The sequence below is a fragment of the Sabethes cyaneus genome, chromosome 3, assembly GCF_943734655.1.
Source record: "Sabethes cyaneus chromosome 3, idSabCyanKW18_F2, whole genome shotgun sequence".
Taxonomy (NCBI): domain Eukaryota; kingdom Metazoa; phylum Arthropoda; class Insecta; order Diptera; family Culicidae; genus Sabethes; species Sabethes cyaneus.
The window spans coordinates 208,544,177-208,567,845 of record NC_071355.1 but is presented as its reverse complement, the minus strand read 5'-3'; the positions used below and the strand labels follow the sequence as shown (position 1 = coordinate 208,567,845).

At 39.4% G+C, this 23,669-nt stretch overlaps 1 protein-coding gene across 1 annotated transcript in view; it reads right to left on the bottom strand.

Moving 5' to 3' along the window:
* LOC128740656 (fibrinogen alpha chain) overlaps positions 1–22,805 on the bottom strand; it is a 254,538-nt gene extending 231,733 nt beyond the window's left edge. The window contains exon 1 of the mRNA XM_053836219.1: positions 22,674–22,805. The gene's annotated coding sequence lies outside the window, so the exon portion shown is untranslated. The remainder of the gene's footprint in view (positions 1–22,673) is intronic.
* Between the last annotated feature and the right edge of the window lie 864 nt (positions 22,806–23,669).

The following is a 23,669-nucleotide window of genomic DNA, read 5'->3' as shown; positions in this document are numbered from 1 at the left end:
TTATCAAGAGAAAGTACGGTCAAAATATTTTTCGTCACTGGTTTGATAGAAGGTGACTAGGGTAAGTTAACCTATAGTGGACCTTTTACCTATAACAGACCTCGGGTATAGTTTTGGCGTTTATCAGCTTGTGCTTCTTATGACATGAAACAGAAAGTACTAAACATACTACACAGTTCAAATTATAAAATATTAACTGAATTTAATGATTAATGCCATAAAATCGACATTTTCAACAAGCTAGGGTCCATTTTATGGTTAACAATACGAAATGTCACCATTAAGGGACCCATTTCATGCAAAATACACTAGAATTCCTATAACGGACCCGGTCGCTATCCTACTGTAAACCACATGGTCCTTTTAATGGAAGCGGACATTCCAATCTGTTTAAAAAATGTGTAAAATATAGAGATTTACAGCTTAAATTGGTATTTTTTAGGCTTAATCGAAAGTTACTCGTATTGTAAGTGCCATCGGTTGCGTGCTTTTTAGCGTTACCAGTTTAAAATAATTCGTGGAAGAAAACTACTCAAGCACTAACTGGTCCACTAACGGTTAATTTACCCTATTTTCTCCAAAAAGAGTCAGTTGGTTTTTTATCGTTGATGGAGACGGCAGTAAATTGGTTTCCGCCGTTAAGTATGGTGTTTAGACGGTGATGCTAGATACCCGTAAAAATATACATTAAATTTTGTAGTACAAACAATGCGCCTACAACAGTTTTTATTGTGAAAAATTAAACTTATGGTAAATTTATTGTAAAAGTGTTTCAAATTCAAATTATATTCATATTTTTGTTTCTTATTTTATGGAATAGAATTGGTCATATTTCATCACAAATTTACTGCCTTTTTTAATTATATTTTGTTTTCTCGCATAAAAAAATGACCATGAGAGGACGATAACTTTTACTGTAAATGAAAATTTTTGTTCACGAAAATCTAGATTTTTTTATTGTTAAGATACTTAACAGCCCGTCATTTTTATGGTAGAATCTCTGGAAACCATGAAAGTTGTGGTGGACAACTACTGTTACCATAATTTTTATCTTCGTGCTATGGTTATTTTTCCGGGCAGCCCTGGTATGTAGTGCTAAATAAATAAACCTAGTTCTAGTATTGATGAGAAAATCTATACCTATAAAGAAGGAATTCTGTCTGTCTGTCTGTCTGTCTGTCTGTCTGTCTGTCTGTCTGTCTGTCTGTCTGTCTGTCTGTCTGTCTGTCTGTCTGTCTGTCTGTCTGTCTGTCTGTCTGTCTGTCTGTCTGTCTGTCTGTCTGTCTGTCTGTCTGTCTGTCTGTCTGTCTGTCTGTCTGTCTGTCTGTCTGTCTGTCTGTCTGTCTGTCTGTCTGTCTGTCTGTCTGTCTGTCTGTCTGTCTGTCTGTCTGTCTGTCTGTCTGTCTGTCTGTCTGTCTGTCTGTCTGTCTGTCTGTCTGTCTGTCTGTCTGTCTGTCTGTCTGTCTGTCTGTCTGTCTGTCTGTCTGTCTGTCTGTCTGTCTGTCTGTCTGTCTGTCTGTCTGTCTGTCTGTCTGTCTGTCTGTCTGTCTGTCTGTCTGTCTGTCTGTCTGTCTGTCTGTCTGTCTGTCTGTCTGTCTGTCTGTCTGTCTGTCTGTCTGTCTGTCTGTCTGTCTGTCTGTCTGTCTGTCTGTCTGTCTGTCTGTCTGTCTGTCTGTCTGTCTGTCTGTCTGTCTGTCTGTCTGTCTGTCTGTCTGTCTGTCTGTCTGTCTGTCTGTCTGTCTGTCTGTCTGTCTGTCTGTCTGTCTGTCTGTCTGTCTGTCTGTCTGTCTGTCTGTCTGTCTGTCTGTCTGTCTGTCTGTCTGTCTGTCTGTCTGTCTGTCTGTCTGTCTGTCTGTCTGTCTGTCTGTCTGTCTGTCTGTCTGTCTGTCTGTCTGTCTGTCTGTCTGTCTGTCTGTCTGTCTGTCTGTCTGTCTGTCTGTCTGTCTGTCTGTCTGTCTGTCTGTCTGTCTGTCTGTCTGTCTGTCTGTCTGTCTGTCTGTCTGTCTGTCTGTCTGTCTGTCTGTCTGTCTGTCTGTCTGTCTGTCTGTCTGTCTGTCTGTCTGTCTGTCTGTCTGTCTGTCTGTCTGTCTGTCTGTCTGTCTGTCTGTCTGTCTGTCTGTCTGTCTGTCTGTCTGTCTGTCTGTCTGTCTGTCTGTCTGTCTGTCTGTCTGTCTGTCTGTCTGTCTGTCTGTCTGTCTGTCTGTCTGTCTGTCTGTCTGTCTGTCTGTCTGTCTGTCTGTCTGTCTGTCTGTCTGTCTGTCTGTCTGTCTGTCTGTCTGTCTGTCTGTCTGTCTGTCTGTCTGTCTGTCTGTCTGTCTGTCTGTCTGTCTGTCTGTCTGTCTGTCTGTCTGTCTGTCTGTCTGTCTGTCTGTCTGTCTGTCTGTCTGTCTGTCTGTCTGTCTGTCTGTCTGTCTGTCTGTCTGTCTGTCTGTCTGTCTGTCTGTCTGTCTGTCTGTCTGTCTGTCTGTCTGTCTGTCTGTCTGTCTGTCTGTCTGTCTGTCTGTCTGTCTGTCTGTCTGTCTGTCTGTCTGTCTGTCTGTCTGTCTGTCTGTCTGTCTGTCTGTCTGTCTGTCTGTCTGTCTGTCTGTCTGTCTGTCTGTCTGTCTGTCTGTCTGTCTGTCTGTCTGTCTGTCTGTCTGTCTGTCTGTCTGTCTGTCTGTCTGTCTGTCTGTCTGTCTGTCTGTCTGTCTGTCTGTCTGTCTGTCTGTCTGTCTGTCTGTCTGTCTGTCTGTCTGTCTGTCTGTCTGTCTGTCTGTCTGTCTGTCTGTCTGTCTGTCTGTCTGTCTGTCTGTCTGTCTGTCTGTCTGTCTGTCTGTCTGTCTGTCTGTCTGTCTGTCTGTCTGTCTGTCTGTCTGTCTGTCTGTCTGTCTGTCTGTCTGTCTGTCTGTCTGTCTGTCTGTCTGTCTGTCTGTCTGTCTGTCTGTCTGTCTGTCTGTCTGTCTGTCTGTCTGTCTGTCTGTCTGTCTGTCTGTCTGTCTGTCTGTCTGTCTGTCTGTCTGTCTGTCTGTCTGTCTGTCTGTCTGTCTGTCTGTCTGTCTGTCTGTCTGTCTGTCTGTCTGTCTGTCTGTCTGTCTGTCTGTCTGTCTGTCTGTCTGTCTGTCTGTCTGTCTGTCTGTCTGTCTGTCTGTCTGTCTGTCTGTCTGTCTGTCTGTCTGTCTGTCTGTCTGTCTGTCTGTCTGTCTGTCTGTCTGTCTGTCTGTCTGTCTGTCTGTCTGTCTGTCTGTCTGTCTGTCTGTCTGTCTGTCTGTCTGTCTGTCTGTCTGTCTGTCTGTCTGTCTGTCTGTCTGTCTGTCTGTCTGTCTGTCTGTCTGTCCGTATGTTCCTTATAGAATCGAAAACTACGGAACCAATCGGCATGAAAATATGCATGTAGAGGTTTTTTGGGGCCAGGAAAGGTTTTAGTGATGGTTAGAAACCCCTCCCCCCACTAAGAGGGGGGGCTCCCATACAAATGACACACAAATTTCTGCATAACTCGACAACAAATCAAGCAAATAGAACAAAATTTGGCATGTGGGTGTTTTCGGTGACAAGAATTTATTCTATGGTAAATTGAGACCCCTCCCCTCTTTATAAGGGGAATTATAACTCCTCTCCTCTTTAAAAGGGGGGCTTCCATACAAATTTCCTCATAACTCGAGAACTAATCAAACAAATGGAACCAAATTTGGCATGTGAAGGTTTTCGAGGGCAAGAATATTTTCTATAGTAAATTAGGACCCCTCCCCACTTTAAGAGGGGGGGCTCCTGTACCAAAGAAACGCAATTTTCCTCATAACTCGCGAAGTAATTAAGTAAATGGAACCAAATTTGGCATGTGGGTGTTGTTGGAGACAAACTTTTTTTCTATGATGAATTGGGACCCCTCCCCGTTTTAGGAGGGGGGGATCCTAAGCACATGAAATACAAATTTCCTCATAACTCGAGAAGTAATTAAGTAAATGGAACCAAATTTGGCATGTGGGTGTTGTTGGAGACAAAAATTTTTTCTATGATGAATTGGGACCCCTCCCCGTTTTAGGAGGGGGGGATCCTATACACATGAAATACAAATTTCCTCATAACTGAAGAACTAATCAAGCAAATGGAACAAAATTTGGCACGTGGGTATTTTTGGAGACAAAATTTTTTTCTATGATGAATTGGGACCCCTCCCCACTTTAGGAAGGGGGGCTCCTATACAAATGAAATGCAAATTTCCTCATAACTCGAGAATTAATCAAGCAAATGGAACCAAATTTGGCATGTGAAAGTTTTCTAGGGCATGAATATTTTCTATGGTGAATTAGAACCCCTCCCCACTTTAAGAGGGGGGGCTCCTATACAAACGAAATACAAATTTCCTCATAACTCGAGAACTAATCAAGCAAATGGAACCAAATTTGACATGTGGGTGTTTTTGGAGGCAAAAATTTTTTCTATGATGAACTGGGACTCCTCCTCACTTTAGGAGGGGGGGCTCCTATACAAATGAAATACAAATTTCCTCATAACTCGAGAGCTAATCAAGCAAATGAAACCAAATTTAGCATGTGAAAGTTTTCGAGGGCAAGAATATTTTCTATGGTGAATTAGGACCCCTCCCAACTTTAATAGGGGGGGCTCCTATACAAACGAAATACAAATTTCCTCATAACTCGAGAACTAATCAAGCAAATGGAACCAAATTTGGCACGTGGGTGTTTCTGGAGACAAAATTTTTTTCTATGATGAATTGGGACCCCTACCCACTTTAGGAGGGGGGGGGCTCCTATACAAATGAAATTCAAATTTCCTCATAACTCGAGAACTAATCAAGCAAATAGAACCAAATTTAGCATGTGGAGGTTTCTGGAGGTAAAAATATTTTCTATGGTGAATTAGGACCCCTCCCAACTTTAAGAGGGGGTGCTTCTACACAAATGAAATACAAATTTCCACATAATTCGAGAACTAATCAAGCAAATGGAACCATATTTGGCATGTGGGTGTTTTTGGAGGCAACCATTTTTTCTATGATGAATTAGGACCCCTTACCTTTTTAAGAGGGGGGGGGGCTCTCATACAAACGAAATACAAATTTCCTCATAACTCTAGAACTAATCAAGCAAATGGAACCAAATTTATCATGTGGGTGTTTTTGTAGGCAAGAATATTTTCTATGGTATATTTTCTATGGATTTCCCCACTTTAAGAGAGGGGGGGGGGGGCTCCTATACAAATGAAAAACAAATTTCCTCATAACTCGAGAACTATTCAAGCAAATGGAACCAAATTTGACATGTAAGTGGTTTTGGACGCAAGATTTTTTTCTATGGTGAATTGAGACCCCTCTCTTCTTTAGAAAGCGAGTTATGGCCCATCTTCCCTTTAAGAGGATGGGCTTCTATACAAATGAAATGCAAATTTCCTCTTATCTCGAGAACTAATGAATCAAATGGAACCAAATTTGGCATGTGGGAGTTTTAGATGGCAGAATTTTTTTCTATGGTGAATTACGACCCCTTCCCCTTTTAAGAGGGGAGCTCCCATACAAATGAAATTCAAATTTCCTTATAACTTGAGAACTAATCAAGCAAATGGACCCAAATTTGGCATGTGGGAGATTTTGGAGTCTTGAATTTATTTTACGATAGTTAGAGACCTCTCACCCCTGTGATAGGGGGATATGGACTCTCATACAAATAAAACAGAAATTTTTGCGAAACTCAAAAACTAATCGAACTCAAGAAATTCGAGACTCTTCCATAAAACATTAGTCAATACAAGACCACAAAAACTATCTATAGTAACACTAGATCATTCAGGACGAGACGGTCGCGAGTGTTGCCGGTGACCCGCCGTCGGAAGCGCCGCCCACTGGGGGGCTTGCAAAACTCGAGATTGTGACAAAGATCATCCGAGATTCATGATTTATGTACAACACAGGTTAATTTGTGGCAATATGAAGTTTGTCGGGTCAGCTAGTATCAAATAAACAATCATGAATACATTTTATATATCACTAGCTGACCCGACAAACTTCGTATTGCCACAAATTAACCTGTGTTGTACATAAATCATGAATCTTGGATGATCTTTGTCACAATCTCGAGTTTTGCAAGCCCCCCACTGGGCGGCGCTTCCGACGGCGGGTCACCGGCAACACTCGCGACCGTCTCGTCCTGAATGATCTAGTGTTACTATAGATATTTTTTGTGGTCTTGTATTGACTAATGTTTTATGGAAGAGTCTCGAATTTCTCGAGTTCGATTAGTTTTTGAGTTTCGCAAAAAATTTTGTTTTATTTGTATGAGAGTCCATATCCCCCTACCACAGGGGTGAGAGGTCTCTAACTATCGTAAAATAAATTCAAGACTCCAAAATCTCCCACATGCCAAATTTGGTTCCATTTGCTTGATTAGTTCTCAAGTTATAAGAAAATTTGAATTTCATTTGTATGGGAGCTCCCCTCTTAAAAGGGAGATGGGCCATAACTCGCTTTCAAAAGAAGAGAGGGGTCGCAATTCACCATAGAAAAAAATCTTGCGTCCAAAATCACTTACATGTCAAATTTGGTTCCATTTGCTTGATTAGTTCTAGAGTTATGAGGAAATTTGTATGGAAGCCCCCCCTTTTAAAGAGGAGAGGAGTTATAATTCCCCTTATAAATAGGGGAGGGGTCTCAATTTACCATAGAATAAATTCTTGTCACCGAAAACACCCACATGCCAAATTTTGTTCTATTTGCTTGATTAGTTGTCGAGTTATGCAGAAATTTGTGTTTCATTTGTATGGGAGCCCCCCCTCTTAGTGGGGGGAGGGGTTTCTAACCATCACTAAAACCTTTCCTGGCCCCAAAAAACCTCTACATGCATATTTTCATGCCGATTGGTTCAGTAGTTTTCGATTCTATAAGGAACATACAGACAGACAGACAGAAATCCTTCTTTATAGGTATAGATTAATTAAAAAGAAATTTCATAGAGTGCGTGGGTTCTGAAATCGAAGACCACCTTGAGACGGCCTTATCCGTTCGATAATTAAATTTAATTAAATAAATTTTAACTTGTTCTTAGAATAATGCCTGGTTTTAAATGCATCAAAGTGGTTCCGTTAATTCTTAGCATTAGAACAGAATTAGGGTATGTTAACCTATAGTGGACTCTTTACCTATAATGGACCTCGGGTACAGTTTCAGCGTTTATTAGCTTGTACTTTTTATTTCCGAGGATATATGACATGAAATAGAAAGTACTAAACATACAATTAGAAATGTCGCCATTAGTGGACCCTCTTCATGAAAAATACACTAGAATTCATATAATGGACCCGGTCGCTATCATATCGTAAACCACAAGGTTCATAAAAGAAAAACGGACATTCCAATCTGTTTTAAAAAATGTGTAAAATATAGAGATTTGCAACATAAATTGATATATTTTTAGGTTTAATTGAAAGTTACTCGTATTGTAAGTGCCGTCGGTTGCATGTTAGCGTTACCAGTTTAAAATAATTTGTGGAAGAAAACTATTCAAGCACTAACTGGTCGACTAATGATTAATTTACCCTAGTTCTCTTGTATTTCAGAATATTCCAACATCGAACTTGATACCTTAACCATCAACAGAATCAATCGATGAATGTGATCATTTGCACAGATATGTTGGAAAACCACCGGAGTACGACCAGCTGTTCTGCGCTCTCATCCTACTTAGGGGATAATTTTCAGCACAATATAAAGCATTAAACAGCGGAAACTTCGACCACCCACATAGACAAAACAGACCATTTCGAAATAGTTCGGATCCTTTGAACATTTTTCGATTGACTATCCACGGCGACGAATAGAACAAGAACAAATGCAAAGCCAAGAACGACCGCGTCGGGTATAAGATCACGCCAGCTTAAGCAACTGGACTATGACGGTTGCAAAAATAGTAACAATTTTATGATTTTGAAATCGATTATTCTCATGCATTTGAAACGAGTGCAGCTTTGGCCCAGCTGACACTAGTTCCCCTGTGAGGCCAATGCATACACATACCTGCCAGTCAGTGCATTGAAATGGGGCTGCCAGTCAGGGCAGTGCGGGGAAAAGTGTGTTTCACCAGCTATAGATTTAGCTTTATGCAATCTCATGGGAATGAAACGTCACCCGTTCCGAAGGTCCACCACTCGAATCGACGGTTTGAATCCGCATTATCTGCAGCTTTCTGCTGCTGCAGCCATGTGTATGATATTATAATGAAGGCTTAGTTTAGTTCCACTTCTGTCCTGAACTGCACAGCTCAATCTAATAAAAGTGAAGCGTGTCCACTACTGCTGGCCTGGCACTGCCTTGCGAGGTGATAAATTGGCTGGGTTTCTTTTTTGCTACCAGTGCTACGGATATGCCTTTGTGTTGTAAGATCAAATTAGTGAAAAAATAATTATAATTACGTATATTATACAGGATATGAATGCAAGAATAAAATAATAGAGTTCAGACTAAAAGAGACTTCAGCGACTTTAGCCGATTGAACCTATAACGAACAGAAAATATTATTTTGACCATAATTAAATTAAATTCTTCAAGCGCAATTTTCTGTGATTCACTAGTAAAATCAAACTGGCTTGAAAAACGCTGCTTTCCAAAAACCGAAATTAATAATTTTGGATTTAATTTCTTCACGCCAATCCAAAGCGACAAACGTTGACGTTGCAAAACTCTGCAATCCACTTTTGCTCCATTCAGTACAACTAACAGGACACTGCGGTGCGACTGATTCATAAATTTTACTTCGCATGCTTGGAGCTACATGGACTGCAGTCCGTGACGCCGTGCGGAGCTCGCGAATCGTCTTTGAAGCCAGCCAATCTACGCCTCTCGCCAATTATTTCGAAATCGTTTCCCCGAGCGCCCAAGGAGGTGGAAGTACCCAACTACGTTTGCTCCAATTCACATTAGCCGCTGCTGCTGCCCGATGATTAAATCGTATCCGATCTGCGCGGCGGCGCTGAGCTGCAGCAAATATTGATACCGGACAGGTGTGAGATGGTAATCTTGCTACAGTGGAATGTGAATCAAGCGATTGGGCAGTTTTGATCTCTGCGCGGAAATTTCGAACTTCGATCGCCGGTGATTTTGTTTGCTTAATCTAGCGGCGCCCATAACTGAATGGTCGTAAGATCTGTCGTGCGTGTTGGACTTCCACAATGCCAATGAAATTTAAGCTCATTTTATGAATAGACTGAATGGTCCCAACTAAGCTGCATAATGCAGCTGGAAATATCGAAGTGAAGGGAACATTATAACAATTGACAAATTTTGACAGCAGTTTCAACGGGTTTGTCAGCCAGTTATTGTGGGATATGACGCAACGATTTTTCTATTGATTTCTATTCAGATGCTGAGTTGTTTTTTTGATAACGAATCTAAAATTAGCAAGGTGTTTCTTTCTTGCTGCTGTGCATTCAACATCTTGGAGTTAAGTGATAAAAATATTATGGGGATACTTATTCCAATTATTATTGACTTTTGTAACTTTCCGTTTGATAACAAGTGGGAACACTGGCTATTTGCTATACATCAGTAATGTATTTGTTCCTCTAATATCCATCTACACGTCACGAAAAACCTTTAGATAATTTTTTGGCAAATTACCTGACAGCCGGATTTTATCACTCACATGCTTCATGAAATCATTCAAGCCGCATCAATCAACGTTAAGGAATGAGTAGATGATGATGATGATTTGTTAGGCAACAGATTGAATAACGATAGAAAACAGGTTCGCAACAACTGAAATCTGAAAGTCCCAAAAAGGACTTTTACTAATTACTCATCCATTATGTTCGCACCCGCTCTAAGGCAACAGCTTTAAAGCCTCGAGCACACATCACGATCAAGTAAAGCAAAAAAAGGCTAAAACTATCACCTAAAACTCCGGCTGCAAAAGGTTACTGGTTGTTGGAGTAGCGTGATCACGGTACGCAAACAGTACCGTTCAAGTTTCCCAGTTCCAAGCAATAAATTTTCAATAGAGCCCCGAAACTCACCACGCGGGACGGGACAACTTTCAAGTGCAAATCGGCAGATGCGCCACCGCATCTTCTCCACGCCACGCACCGAAAGGTCAAGCTGCTCCGTAAGGTAACTACCTAGACTTCGAATAATCAGCTCATCTAGCCATACGTAAACCCCCTCGGATAGGTTTGTTTGCCAATTCAACTTCACCTGGCTGTTGATGTCTCTACGCGGTCACTCTAGCGTCTAATTACCTGAGTAGTAGTTAGCTTACATCGTAGCTATTAACCGTAAAGAAATGAATATATTCGTTTACTCGATCAATGTTTGATATTTCCAAAGCAAAAAATTAAGGAGTATTTTGTTTTCAAGTGATTGCAATGGTAATTTAGCACTGCTATTACTTGAAATTTGTGTGAGTAGATCTGCTAGGACCAGTTTAGCAATAATTCCTGAATCATAGTTTTTAGATAGCAAGTCTTCCTTCCACTCGCAAAGAGCTCGAGTCAATAGTGTCAAAGCAATGAAGATGAGGCACTAGTTTAGCATCTGCCAAGTAGGTACCTAATACATGCGTTGCTGGTGATCATCCGGCGCGGGAATGAATGAAGACACCAACATGTAGATTGTCGTCAGCAGGTTTTCGATGTGCGCCGCTGTCATCGAAATCGATGTGATGATGATTTTTATCTGCGCAGCTGCCATTGCCTATCGTGGTTTGAAGCTTTGGTGAAGACATGGGTGGCTGGCAAAGCTCTTTTTCAGCAAATTAATTAAGCGAAGGACGGTTAACCACAACTAGTTGAGAGTTTGCTGTCTAAGCTATACCTACACAGGTACGGCACGTATGGGAGAAGATTTTTTCGTTCGAACGGCTAACTATGTCAAAAGCGGAGGAAGCGCGAAGTGTATTGACCGTAAATTGACTGATTTGGTTAAGTTGAAGGTCAGATTACGGTAAGGCCGTCATTTCGTTTTTAGGATCAACTCTTTACAAATATAATACACAGAATTTTTACTGTTCCCTACGTATTTACGTTGTCACACGTTCAACTTATAGTGAATTGAAGGTGCAAGGCTTCAGCATGGCCCAATTTATCGGTTTCTTGTATTACTGTTCATTTAATCCATGATAAAAGTCATGTTGAGTCATTACGTTTTTCAGGTTGCAAAAAAACTCAAACTTTGATGGTTATGCGACACTATAGCAAATCATTTACTATTGAGCTGACACTATGTGTTTTTCGTGGCAATTAACATTTGGTAGATTGCATCTTTGGAAAGTTCATTTTTCCCATAGATTCCATTGGCATACTAATATATCACTACGATCACGAAATAAAAAGAGAGTCGATTTTTCGAAAATTCTAACTGCATTAACTCCTTAGCCACACCACTGAGCGAAACTTACAGAATGGGAACACTCCCGACCTTCTATCATATAACTTTCCTCTGCTTTGGTTGAAAACAGCAATGTGAATTATTCAGTCATTTTAAACTGCCGACAACGGCAAACTAAATTACAATACACGTTAACATTGCTCCGAAATTTTAATTAGTTTCCTTCAGCCAGGTTTTGGTTGATTTTAAACAGTAAGCAGTTTAAAAAAACTAAACTTTGCGATCTAAAATATCATTCAAGAGCAAGAAAATTGACTGACATAACCTGAGCAATTGAGCAATCATTCAGCACTGCAATTCATGAATGAATTGTTTTAAAGGGTAAAATACTGAGAAAGACAAACACTGTCACCAGTTCAGTAGTCATATCCATGGGCTGACACATAAAAGACTACTAGAATACCACGTGTGTCCGTTTCATATTCGGCTATAAAATTTTTCGAGCACTGCACTGATCAGAACAGTCATACCTATATGGGTCATTCCGTGACAAGTGAGCGAGAAAAAGTTCAAACGTGTAATCGACCTCAACGGATTTGAACCAAACTTTGCCAGATTGTTCGTTTTCTGTCAGAAAGTAAAAAACCAAAATTTGGTACGGATCGAACATTCCCTCGATAAATGGGAACGCCTCCATTTTTAAGAAAAATACCCGACTCACATTTTTAAAGGAAATCATCCAAAGAATTCGAAAAAGATACTATTTTTGAGCACCAGTGCTGCCAAACATATTTAAACTCAATTTGAAAACTAAATTTACATTTTTCTCTCAATGAAGACAATTTTATCTCAAAAATTTCAACTTCATCGTGTTCTGCAGATTTTTTTACATAAGAATCACTCATCGCCCCGAGGTATTTTTTGCCGATCCCGAGATACAGCGTTTTAAAGCAAGCAATTCCCCATTTTTATGTAATTTTTTTTCTTGTGCTTATATCTCCGGCAATATTAAGTTTAGAAAGACACTATTTCCACATTTTCAAAGGAAATCACCCAAGGAATTCGAAAAAGATATTATTTTTGAGCACCAGTGCTGCCAAAATTACTTTTCTTATCGTTACTAATTTGATTCCTGTGCGATTATGGTCCAGATTCTCCTATAACTTTTATTGCAAAACTTTAATTTCTTCATATCCCCATTACATCCGTATTAGCTGAAGCTTCAAATTCACCTCAAAAATCGAAAAATATGGTGCACTGGACAAAACAAATAAAAAGTAGTGATAAACCTGTTTATGACAATATTACCATTACCATTATAAGAGTTTTGTAGTCTGTTGCTGAAATCCATACTAAATCAGGATTTGTAATTTTACCTTTCACTGAAGTTTTAGGAGCGTCTCAGTGGAATTAAGTTTCAAGTTTTATCATTTAAAAAAAAATATTTAAGATCTTTTTCCAATCTCGTGCAAGTAATTTTAAAAATATTCTCATGCTCTTAAATTTGGGCTAAGACCAGATCTTTTCTTATTTTCAGAGGAGTTCGTTTGTATCACTGAATAGTTGAAAACGGTATCCAAAATTTCTTTGCTGTTTTACTAATTTTTCCGGTTTTTGCGTGGTTCTTCAATAGTGCGGACTAAATCGCGTCAAAATCATTACTTTCTAAAAAGTATTTCCATTCGTTAGAATCAAAATAATCAACATTTTTGGCTACAATTTCAACGGTCATGGCACAATTATGAGTTACGTTTGTTTTCTTTCGTAAGTCCATAAAACTTACTTCGGAAAGTAAGGAAGTATCTAATGCGAAGAAAGATGGAAAATTTCGATAAAGACCAAAAATATATCGGGCCGATGGCAGATGGGGTTCGCATCCACGCTCTTTCGGTTGATACTTGAATGTTTTACCAACTAAACTACAGCCGTCCCTAATATATCGGACGACGTAATCTAATACCTAATGTTGTTATTCTCTTAATTCTATCACTCCCTGTATCCCCTGTAAAAAAAACTCACCCGCTGGTGGTTTTAATCCGAGACTTGCGGACGTCGGCAACGTACTGTTTTGCTGCTATCACACTGACCGACTAGATTACAGTCTATCTTCTCGGTGGTAGAAACAAAGAGCAGACATACTAAAATAATTTCGTCGCCTAGGGAAGTATGAATCGCAAAGTCGGGGAATGCTAAAATTGGCAGAATAAAATAAAATTAGGCATTTGATTACCTAATATAACAGGTGGCAGTAGTTTATTTAGTTAAACATTCGGGTACCAACCGAAAGAGCGTGGGTGCAAAACCCCACCTGCCATCGATCGACATAATTTTACTCTGCATCGAAATTTTCACACACACGAAATCACACACTTCCTCACTTTCCAAAATAGTTTACTTCATGACTGTGTATTTTTATATATAAAAATGAATTTCTGTCTGTCTGTCTGTATGCGCCTTATAGACTCGAAAATTACTGAACACTATTTCGCTACAAAATTTGTATGCAGGGGTTTTTGGGGCCGGGAAAGGTTCTTATGGTGGTTTGAGACTCCTCCCCATCTGGAAGGGGGTTTCCCATACAAATGAAACACAAATTTCTGCATAACTCAAGAATTATTCAAGCAAATGGATCAAAATTTGGCAGTTGAGGGTTTTTGGAAGTAGGGTTTTCTTCTATGATGGTTTGAGACCTCTCACCCCTCTGGTAGGTACAAATAAAACCGAATTTTTTTGTGTAATTTAAAAACTAATCGAACCCGAGAAATTTTAGGCTCTTCCATAAAACATTAGTCAATAACAAGACCACCAAAAACTAACTGTAGTAACACCCGATGATTCAGGGCGAGAAGGCTGCGACTGTTGCCGGCGAGAAATCACCTCTATCTAGATTTATTTGTTTTCCTAGGTCTGCTGACAGGGAATAAGGAGAGGATCACTCCCGCGAAATGGTACTTTCCGCGAAATGGTTTTCCGTGAAATGGTATTCCGTGAAATGGAATTCCGCGAATCACTATATTCCGCGTTATGTTCAACCGAGAGTTGGTTTTCCGCGAAACGGTATTTGGCGGAATATTATACAATCACGGTGAAGATTTAACTTCAATCAGTTTAATTTTATCTGGCGTAGGAATGGTGGGAGTTGTTTTCTACTTTACTGTGAGAAAAAATCGAAAATTTGTTTATCAAACTAGCCATTGTTTCATAGCTACGTAACTGCAAAAATGAATCGTCTAAGGTTGAACTCCTCACAAACTTGCAAAACTCGAGATCGTGATAAAGGTCATCCGAGATTTGCGATCTACAGCACAGTTTAATTTGTGGCGATACAAAGTTTGCCGGGTCAGCTAGTAGGGTATTGTCGTTATCGTCGGGCCACTGTTATGGTCGGGCCATCACGATTTTACAGTTTTAGTAACTCATGATATGTATGATACAACCATTGTAAAACTTCTTACTGTGATAGCTAACTTTTCACAATATTATGAGTTTCAATCGAGTATTCAAAACACCCGTACTGAATTCAGTGACTAAATCTTACAAAAAAAGTTTTCCAGGCGTAATGAACCACGATTCATGAAATGCAATTATCGAGATAAATTTTGAAAATGTATGAAGTGAGTTGTGCTGCACACGGAGACTATAGAAAAAACCCTCCAGTAAGGTGTTTGGGAAGGCTAAGGTGAAATACTAGAAAAGCGCTATTTGTAAAGGTCGGGCCACTTGAGTAGCCATGGTTGGGCCACCATAATTTTAAGCACAGAAGCGCAATAATCGCTAGAAAATGTCAGTCACATAAAACGTGATGAAACAAAGCAGAATTAATACGATAAAAACCTAGATTTATGATGTTTTTACCTTTGTTATACTATAACAAAGGTTTAAAAATTGGTCGAAAAACACGAAATTGATCCGAGGCCCGGAGGGCCAAGTCACATATACCAATCGATAGGGTTCGACGATTTGAGCAATGTCTGTGTGTGTGTGTGTGTGTGTGTGTATGTATGTAATGATTTTTTCTATCGCCTGTTTCTCAGAGATGGCTGAACCGAACGGTTCGCTATTACTTTTGTTTGAAAGGTGTTATTGTCTAGTAGATCACTATTGAGTTGTTTCGTGATACGACATTTCGTTTAAAAGTTATAAGCAAAAATGTGAAAAATACGTGACACTGGTTTCTTCGGAACTACATGACCGATTTCAACGATCTTAGTATCAAATGAAAGCCCTTATTAAAGCTAAATTGTTCAGGAATTTTTAATTGAATACAAACGAGTAGTTTAAAAGTTATGCTTAAAAAACCTGTTTTGACAAGGTAATAATTATCGCCTGTTTCTTAGAGATGGCCAAACCGATTTATGTGCTATTAGTCTCATTTGAAAGATAATATATCCTAATAGATCACTATTGAATGGTTTTTTGATTGGACGTTTAATTCGAAAGTTATGAGCAACCGTATACACCACACCAAAATTAACAATAATTTATAATGATTTTAACCTACATAATTTACCTAATTTCAATTATTTCAATATCAAACGAGAGGTTTTGACACCACGAATATACATGCAAAATTTCATAAGAATTGGTTTTACCGGTTAAAAGATATTTACCCTCGAACACTCGCGCCAACTTTTGTAATACGGGTTACTCACGCGCTCAATAGCCCCAAACCAAAGAAAACGTGTGCACTAGAGTTTTGACTGGGAAAACTTGGTTTTAGGTTCATCGAACCTTTGGAAGAGTTTCTTGAAATTGAAAGCTCTATCGTCTGGTGGAATTTAAATTTTGATTAATCCCCCTAAAAATGAAATATAAAAAATATTTTTCTTCAGTGTCAATATAACACATTGATGTGTTCTACAAAGTTATAGAGCATATTATTACAAGAAATTTTAGTAAAGATAGTACCCTTCTATCTCTGCAGAGAAGATAGAAATATCTTATTTATTGTATATGAATTTGTAAAACCAGTTTTTCTATTTTTCCTCTTTTTGTAATTGTTGTATGACTTTTTCATGTACTACAAATTTGTACAAATAGTAAAAATACACAACTTTGCTGAAAATAGTATACCTGTATGTTTGCTTGTTTAGGAACCGTAGAACTTTGATTATAAAGAATACCCTAATTTTGACTCCGAATCACTCGACTACCAGCAGACGGATACATTTTAAACATTTTACATTTGCTGATAGTTTTGCTGCATAAATTTTCCCAACAATTATTAATGCATTGAATAATTATGATATTTGCTCACAATAAATTTGTTGAAGAATATACGTTAGTTAAACAACGATTTGTAACTTTATAACAATATGGCGTTAAAAAACCTACACTTGTTGTATAAAATACAACAGCTTGAGTTAATAAAAATTGATGAAAATTATTCAAGAAAACTCTATTCATGTGATTTAAATAGAATAACATTACAGGAAACTATGCATAGTTCAAAAACCTATAAACTAATAACTCAGATTAATAACAACTTACTTATCCTTACTCAGCAATTTCATGAAAAAAGGATGTATCAAAATTTAAAAGTGTTCCTATTTTGTTCAAATATTGTTAACTTAATCAATTTTCAAAAATTTTATGTAAACCAACGCACTGCGCAACGATAACCAATAGATGAATTATGTTCCGAAGACGTGTCGATTTCTATCTCAAATAGCAAGTAAGACCATATAACAAAGGTTCCTTTCACCACTAGGTGGATTAAATCGGGTTTTTTTTATTGAAGTTGTACACTTCGGAAAAGATGATTGTAACAATATTGATTTTACAAGATCGCCAAAGTTTCGCAAAAATGCTATTAAAAAGAGGATATTTGTACCTATATGAGCCGTTGTTCACAGAATTCATTCTTCTCATGTCTCTATATAGATACGTATTGAAACGTATGTCTTAGATTTTCTGCGGTGGCCCAACCTGTACAACTTGGCCCGACTATGAAAACATTTTTTGTCTTCACGTAAATGTCTATAACTTTTTTATTTTTCATGCAATCAGTTCAAAACTTTTCGGAAATATAGCTTATACTTAGACCTTTGCAACGATGTATTAGGATTTCCAAAATTACTTTTGAAACGAAAGTTATGGGCGAATTCCAAAACGTGGCCCAACCACGACGACACTCCCCTAAGTAATAAAATAAAAAAATATGGAAATTTGCCCTAGAAACTTTTCGTTAATTTTCACTATTACTACTTAGATTGAAGAAGAAAATTTTGATAAAATCCACATAATTGCTCTACGAATCAATCGGTATCCAAATCATCAAAATCCATTCATAATTGGCGACGGTATCTAGAATCTAAATTACGGAATCATTGCCTGCAAAAATACGTAGTCCCACATCAAAAAAATAAATATCTATTCCCAAAATAGCACACTAATGCTAAGTGTGTGTGTGTGTGATACAATCCATCGCCCGCTGACAGGCAGCGGTTTTATGTAAAAAAATTACTTGCATCTTTTAGTTAGAAAGTTTGTCTTTTTAAATGCAAATAATTTTAGTCCTGGAGATAGAAGGTGATAGCTCTATTGTTCATCCAACGACCCATTTCTAGAATGCCTGGATATACACGCACATAGCATACTAATGCTAAGTGTACTGGAAATGACAAAAAATAAACATGGAATGCCAAATTCTCGGTTGGGAGGGGCTGTTAGGCCTTGCAATTGTCCTGTGCTCTAACAACTGGCTGCGAAGTCTGTCGTATAATGTAGCACCTAGGCTTTGCTTTGCTTTGCCAAATTCTTCACTGGCGCGCACTAAAAATTAAAAATATTCTTTATTGGAGTCGAGATGATAGAATCTTTCCGATCGATTCGTGAAATAATGTTGAAAACGATTAAGATTAGGATCCCCTACTCCTATCGTTTATCCTTTTTTGAGTCAATTTTTATTGAAGCAGTGTTTATTGAGAACCTTTACATCATATTTGGTGGAAGCACCCCCCCACTTTGTGCTTTATGACGAGCTTGAGACGTTTCTCAAAAGAATCACACGCGGCACGCACCTGGTCCATGGGCATTTCGTCCCAGATCTTGGAAATGAGCTTCTTAAATTGGTCCATAGTGCTCACTTTATGTTCGCTCTGCTTGGCCAGCATGGACGACCATACATAGAAGTCCGGGGGATTAAGATCCGGGGAGCCGGGAGGCCACAAAGTCTTATCGAGAAAATCAGTCAAATTCTCCCGACACCACGCTTGAACGTTATTCGCCGTGTGGGCCGATCCGCCATCTTGTTGAAAGACGTAATGATCTTTTCCATAGAAGTCACAAAGTGCCGGGGTCATAACCATCTCCAGAACCTCGGTCTTATAGTACGCGACGTTGATTTTCACGTTTTTCTCGATAAACACCAGTGGAAGCTTCCCACGCTTGGATACGGCCTCCCAAATCTTCACCGACGCGGCGCTCTGGAACCGCAGGATGTTTGTGTGGGACGCGGGGATGCTGGCCACCGTCGGCGCCCACAGCGGATCATTTTGGACATTGTGCGGCTGTTGCAAGATGAAGAGTTTCTCATCAGAAAACACGAACTCCTGACCAGCGTGCCGCGAAAGTATCAGTTTTGCTCTGTCCAGCCTCTTCTTCGTTGTAGCCTCCGTTACCCCGTGAATCTTGGGTTTTCTTGTACGGCTTGCATCCCAGATCCTTCGCCATGATGGTGTGGTCAGTCCCAATCAACAAATCCAGATCAGCAGCGGTCTTCCGGATCGAGCGGTTCATTTTTCGACGAACCCGAACCCTCCCCACCTTGATGGCTGCTAGCGTCCTTACCGAACGCGGCCGCCCGGATCTACTGTGTTACCTGACTTATAACGCACCCCTATTTCCGAAATTCTAAAATCTCTCATGCTCTTATTTTTGGAGTAAACATGTAATTTCTTATGTTATATAGTTAATATTTGTATGCTCTATTCGAATTTGTGATCAATTAAACGAAAAACCACAAACTTAGTGAGTTACGAGACCCTCCCCCGTATATAACTTATATTCGCTATGAGGCAGGTAACACAGTAGGACGGTCCTTGGCCGCGCCCGTCTCCCGGTACCGACGGATGGTGTTGTAGATGTAATTCCGCTTCACACCGTGGAATTTCAACCGCCGAAATATGTCACCGGGTCGCTCGCTTTACTACGACATTGCGGTACTCCTTCATCGCGCGCGGTAAACAAATAACAAATGACATCAAGTCGACACCTTGCGCGTCGGTTAGCCTATATTCAAGGCTAAAGCTGACACCAATACCAATACACAAAATGCACATAATGCGCACTTACACAACGATGAAAAGTTGTATTTAAACTTATTAGACACCCTGTAGAATGCCGAATTTCGCTCTTTTTTTTTTCAACCAAATATAATTTTTATTGATTGATTGGGATGGCCAAAAGTTTAGTCATTAAATTATAGTAGACGCAAGAGTTTACTTTTTAGGCCAACGTTTCGATCCAGATTTGGATCTTCATCAGGGCTTACAGTGTTGATCGTCTTTGTCTAAATTCTTTAATCAACTCTATAAGCCCTGATGAAGATTCAATTCCGGATCGAAACGTTGATGTAAAAAGTAAAATCTAGCGTCTACTATAATTTAATGACTGAACGGCCAAAATCCCAATCAATCGGTACATATATATCGGTCGAAAAATAACGGTTATAATTTTTAATAATTTTTATAGCTCATAAAATAATAAGGTTATATTGAGGAATATTGAGAAAACAAGGATCATCCAAACCACCAACAGTCTCCCAGTTGAAATCGAGCCCAATATTTTGATCTGTTGTGATACCGTCCATGTGTTGTATTCCGCACTTGATTCTTTTTGCAGTATCGCTATGGAGTGAGCAAAATTTTATTTATTATCCGTACTTAAGTGTCGATGTTTTCATCCTTTTTTTCTTCTTTTATGGCTTTTCCTACTTTTCAACCAATCTCGCTCTCTAGATGCCTGGTAAGGAAACTAATTACAAGAGGCTTCATTGTTGGAATGTTGGTAAATGCAGGATTCAGTAGGAAGGAAATCTGTAAAGGGGTTTTAGAATAAACCCATGTTAAAGTCACTAAACATCGAATGGTTTGATTATACTAATATTCGAACACTAACGTTGTGGCTACAGAGTCCCCCAGTAACTTCAAATACAATGCGGATATTGCGGCCCATTTTGCAAAATGCCCAAGACAGTAATCGTATGTAAAATCTCGATTGGGGGAAACTGTTGCAGTTAATAAGCAATTATACCGTGCTCTAATAGTTGACTATAAAGTCTGTCAAATAACCATCAATTACCCGGTAAAATAAAGTCATCACGGAAGAATAATAAAAAAAAAAACGATCTGCAAAGCAATTTTTTCCGAACATTGTAAAGCTTTATAAAAAATCAAATATCACTTTAATTTTCATTTAGAACCTTGAGATAGTGAGGACTAATTCTAAAACTAGTTTTAAAGCCAGTTTTTTACAACAGAATTTTATTTTCTAGTTAAGGAGAATTGTGTGAAGAAATACATAGTTAATGAACTTTATGTTAGAACATAAACAACATTCATTTATTGTTCTGTTGCTAATTGTTAATTGCGGTTTTTAATGAAATGGAGGGAAACAGCTGTGGCCCGGGTCAATCCTCCAATCTATCTCAGCGCGGTGTAGATTTTCCTACACATCAAACACAATCGCTTTACGTACGTAGGTATGTATGTACCTACACTTGAGACTAGAAAAATGATCCGCTGAGTTTACCCCGTACTTTAGCGCACATAATAAATTAGCTGACGCATAAGGGGCGTTCGATTTCCAGAGAGCCTGTTTTTACGTAAAGTTGCTATGAAGTGTGCCACAAAGTGTTTATTAGTTAGTTGGTAACCTACCGACCGATCCGACCGACATGTTTGCGGTTTTTATAAACCGAATAAAAACGAAACTTACGAAATTCATCGGAAGGCTACGGTATGCAAGACATGAAGTAGAGTTAAGTATAGGTATTCATCGCGGGATTCGCATATCTAAAGTTATTGATCAAAAGCACTACAGCCAGCCGTGTCGGATTGAATGTTGTGGCATTACCTTGAAGTTGGAGGCTCGAAGCATCACCAATGCGATGCAGGGTACTGCTTCTGATCGAAGGCTGTATATTATCGGATCGGGTCTGATATTGATATACTAGAACGTACACGAAGATGAGAACGAGGCATGAAATGGGCCTCAGCCAACAACACAAAGTAAACACTTGAAAGCAGATTTAAGGGTGATTGTTCCTCCCAAGTGCGGGCTATCAACCCCGCAGGGGACAAAACTTCGCGTGATGGTGTTGATAAATCTAAGTAATTTCCGGATGGTCAGACTGTTAGGCTGTGGTCTCTTCATGTAAAATTTTATGATTTTCCAGCTGTATAGTGTAATGTTCGTACAATAATGATCAGATAATTTAATGTAGGTAACGGAGAATCAAGATTGCTACACGCCCTTCTATGCGAAATACGCAAAGCATTGTTTTTGAATTTTGCGTGACTCACAAAACTAATCTCCTTCATCAGTTTTCATTGGTTTTTGTATTGATTTTCATGCATTTCGCAACACCTGCATTGCTTGTGTGTCGTTGATATCTCGCTACCCGCTGCCATTTATGTTTGCAACAAAACGGCAAGCAGATCAAAACCATTCGACTTTGTCTATTCAGTCAGTTCAGTTCGATTGAGGCTGATTGTGCGGCTGTGCTAATATTGTCGCCAATAGTGGAGCACGATCAAGGTTTGTCATACCCCGGTCCAGTGTGCAGCGGATTGACAGATGTGGTTAGTATTTTTTTTCTTACTAAAGAATTAATCAAATAATCTTTGCAATCAATAAAGATTGAAGCAATATCACCGCACCGGGGTCTAGAGCAACTCGAAATGAGTCACAATCGCCATTCTCGAACTTGCTATTATATGATTTTGCCGAAATGAGATTCGTTTTGGCGTGAGTATTTTAGTTCACCCGATAACCTTCTCGTTTATAGGTTCTAGTAAAGGTGCTAAAAGAGATTGTTTTGTGTACTGACAGGGTCACAGCTATACTTTTCAGTAACTAGGCTGAAACACAAACTTTACTTTATGGACCATTGTTATTGCTGATGAATGAATAATTGAAAAATCGTATTTTAACATAATTACCGCTTATTGGTAGTTTATGATTCTTTCTAGATTCATTTTAAAATAATCCATATTACTGGGCACTCCAGTGATTCGACTGGAATTGTAAAGCTATATATTAGAACAGCTAAGTTAACTAAACGAAATTTCGGATGGCCGTAGACATTTGCAGAATAACGTCGCTTCTTAACATTCGTCAAACATCACATTGTTCCACTAACCTTGATCTGTAGTTCCCACGACCCTGCTGGGCGGTCAGGTTCTTCGCAGCCAAATTGCGCACTCCGGTACTGTTGTTGTTCTGTGCCGACAGTTGGCTGGCACTGGTACGCGGCAGACGCGGCGACGGATTACCGGTTCCCGGACGAACCGGAGCACCGCTCTGCACCAGAGCTCCGAAGTAGAGCATCAGCAGTGCACAGCAGTAGTAGGCCCTCGAGCAGGCCATTTCTGCTTGCGGAGAGTTTCTGCGGCGGTTTAAGGGTTGAATACGGCACTCGCGGACAAATGAAAAACTATGGAGCTTCTTAGCCAAATGGTTACCGCAACCGGTTCCGGTTTTTACGGCTCTATAGACACGGGTTTCACTATTTCACACTAACACTATATTTCACTGAATACTCCCTCTTCTTCACCCCACCCTAAGCACTTCGGCCAGCAGCCCGTCTTCTCGCCAGAAACTGCAGTGTACCATCGACAGCACCGGCGACGAATTATCTAGATTTTGGGAAAGAGGAAACAGCGTTAGTAAAGCCTGAGAGATTCTGTATAATGGCAACAAGCCGTAACGGCATCTCAAAACGGTAAACTGAACCAAACCCAAACACAATGACGAATTAATCAACTGTCCGTGGGTCTCATCTTCTTGGCTGGTCTCTCTCTCTCTCTCTCTGTTTCTGTGTGCAGATTTCTCTAATTAGTAATTTTAAATAACTATGCGAGATGTTTTTGTTCCTCTGCATTGTTTCCATAACCGGATAGGGCGCTTCTTATTTCCAGTACCGTCCGTCCGTCTCCGTCTTGTGCCAGCAAGTGCCAGCGTAATGAATTAATATGTAAATTCGGCCAACGACCTACCTACGGAATCCTTAACCCTCAACTGCATAAAACATTCATGTTTAATTGTTTAAAAACACAACAGCACCTTGTTTGAAAATAGTTGATGGAGAAGATTATTCGAAACGAGGAGATTTTCAAATGTCAATTTGAAATAGGCT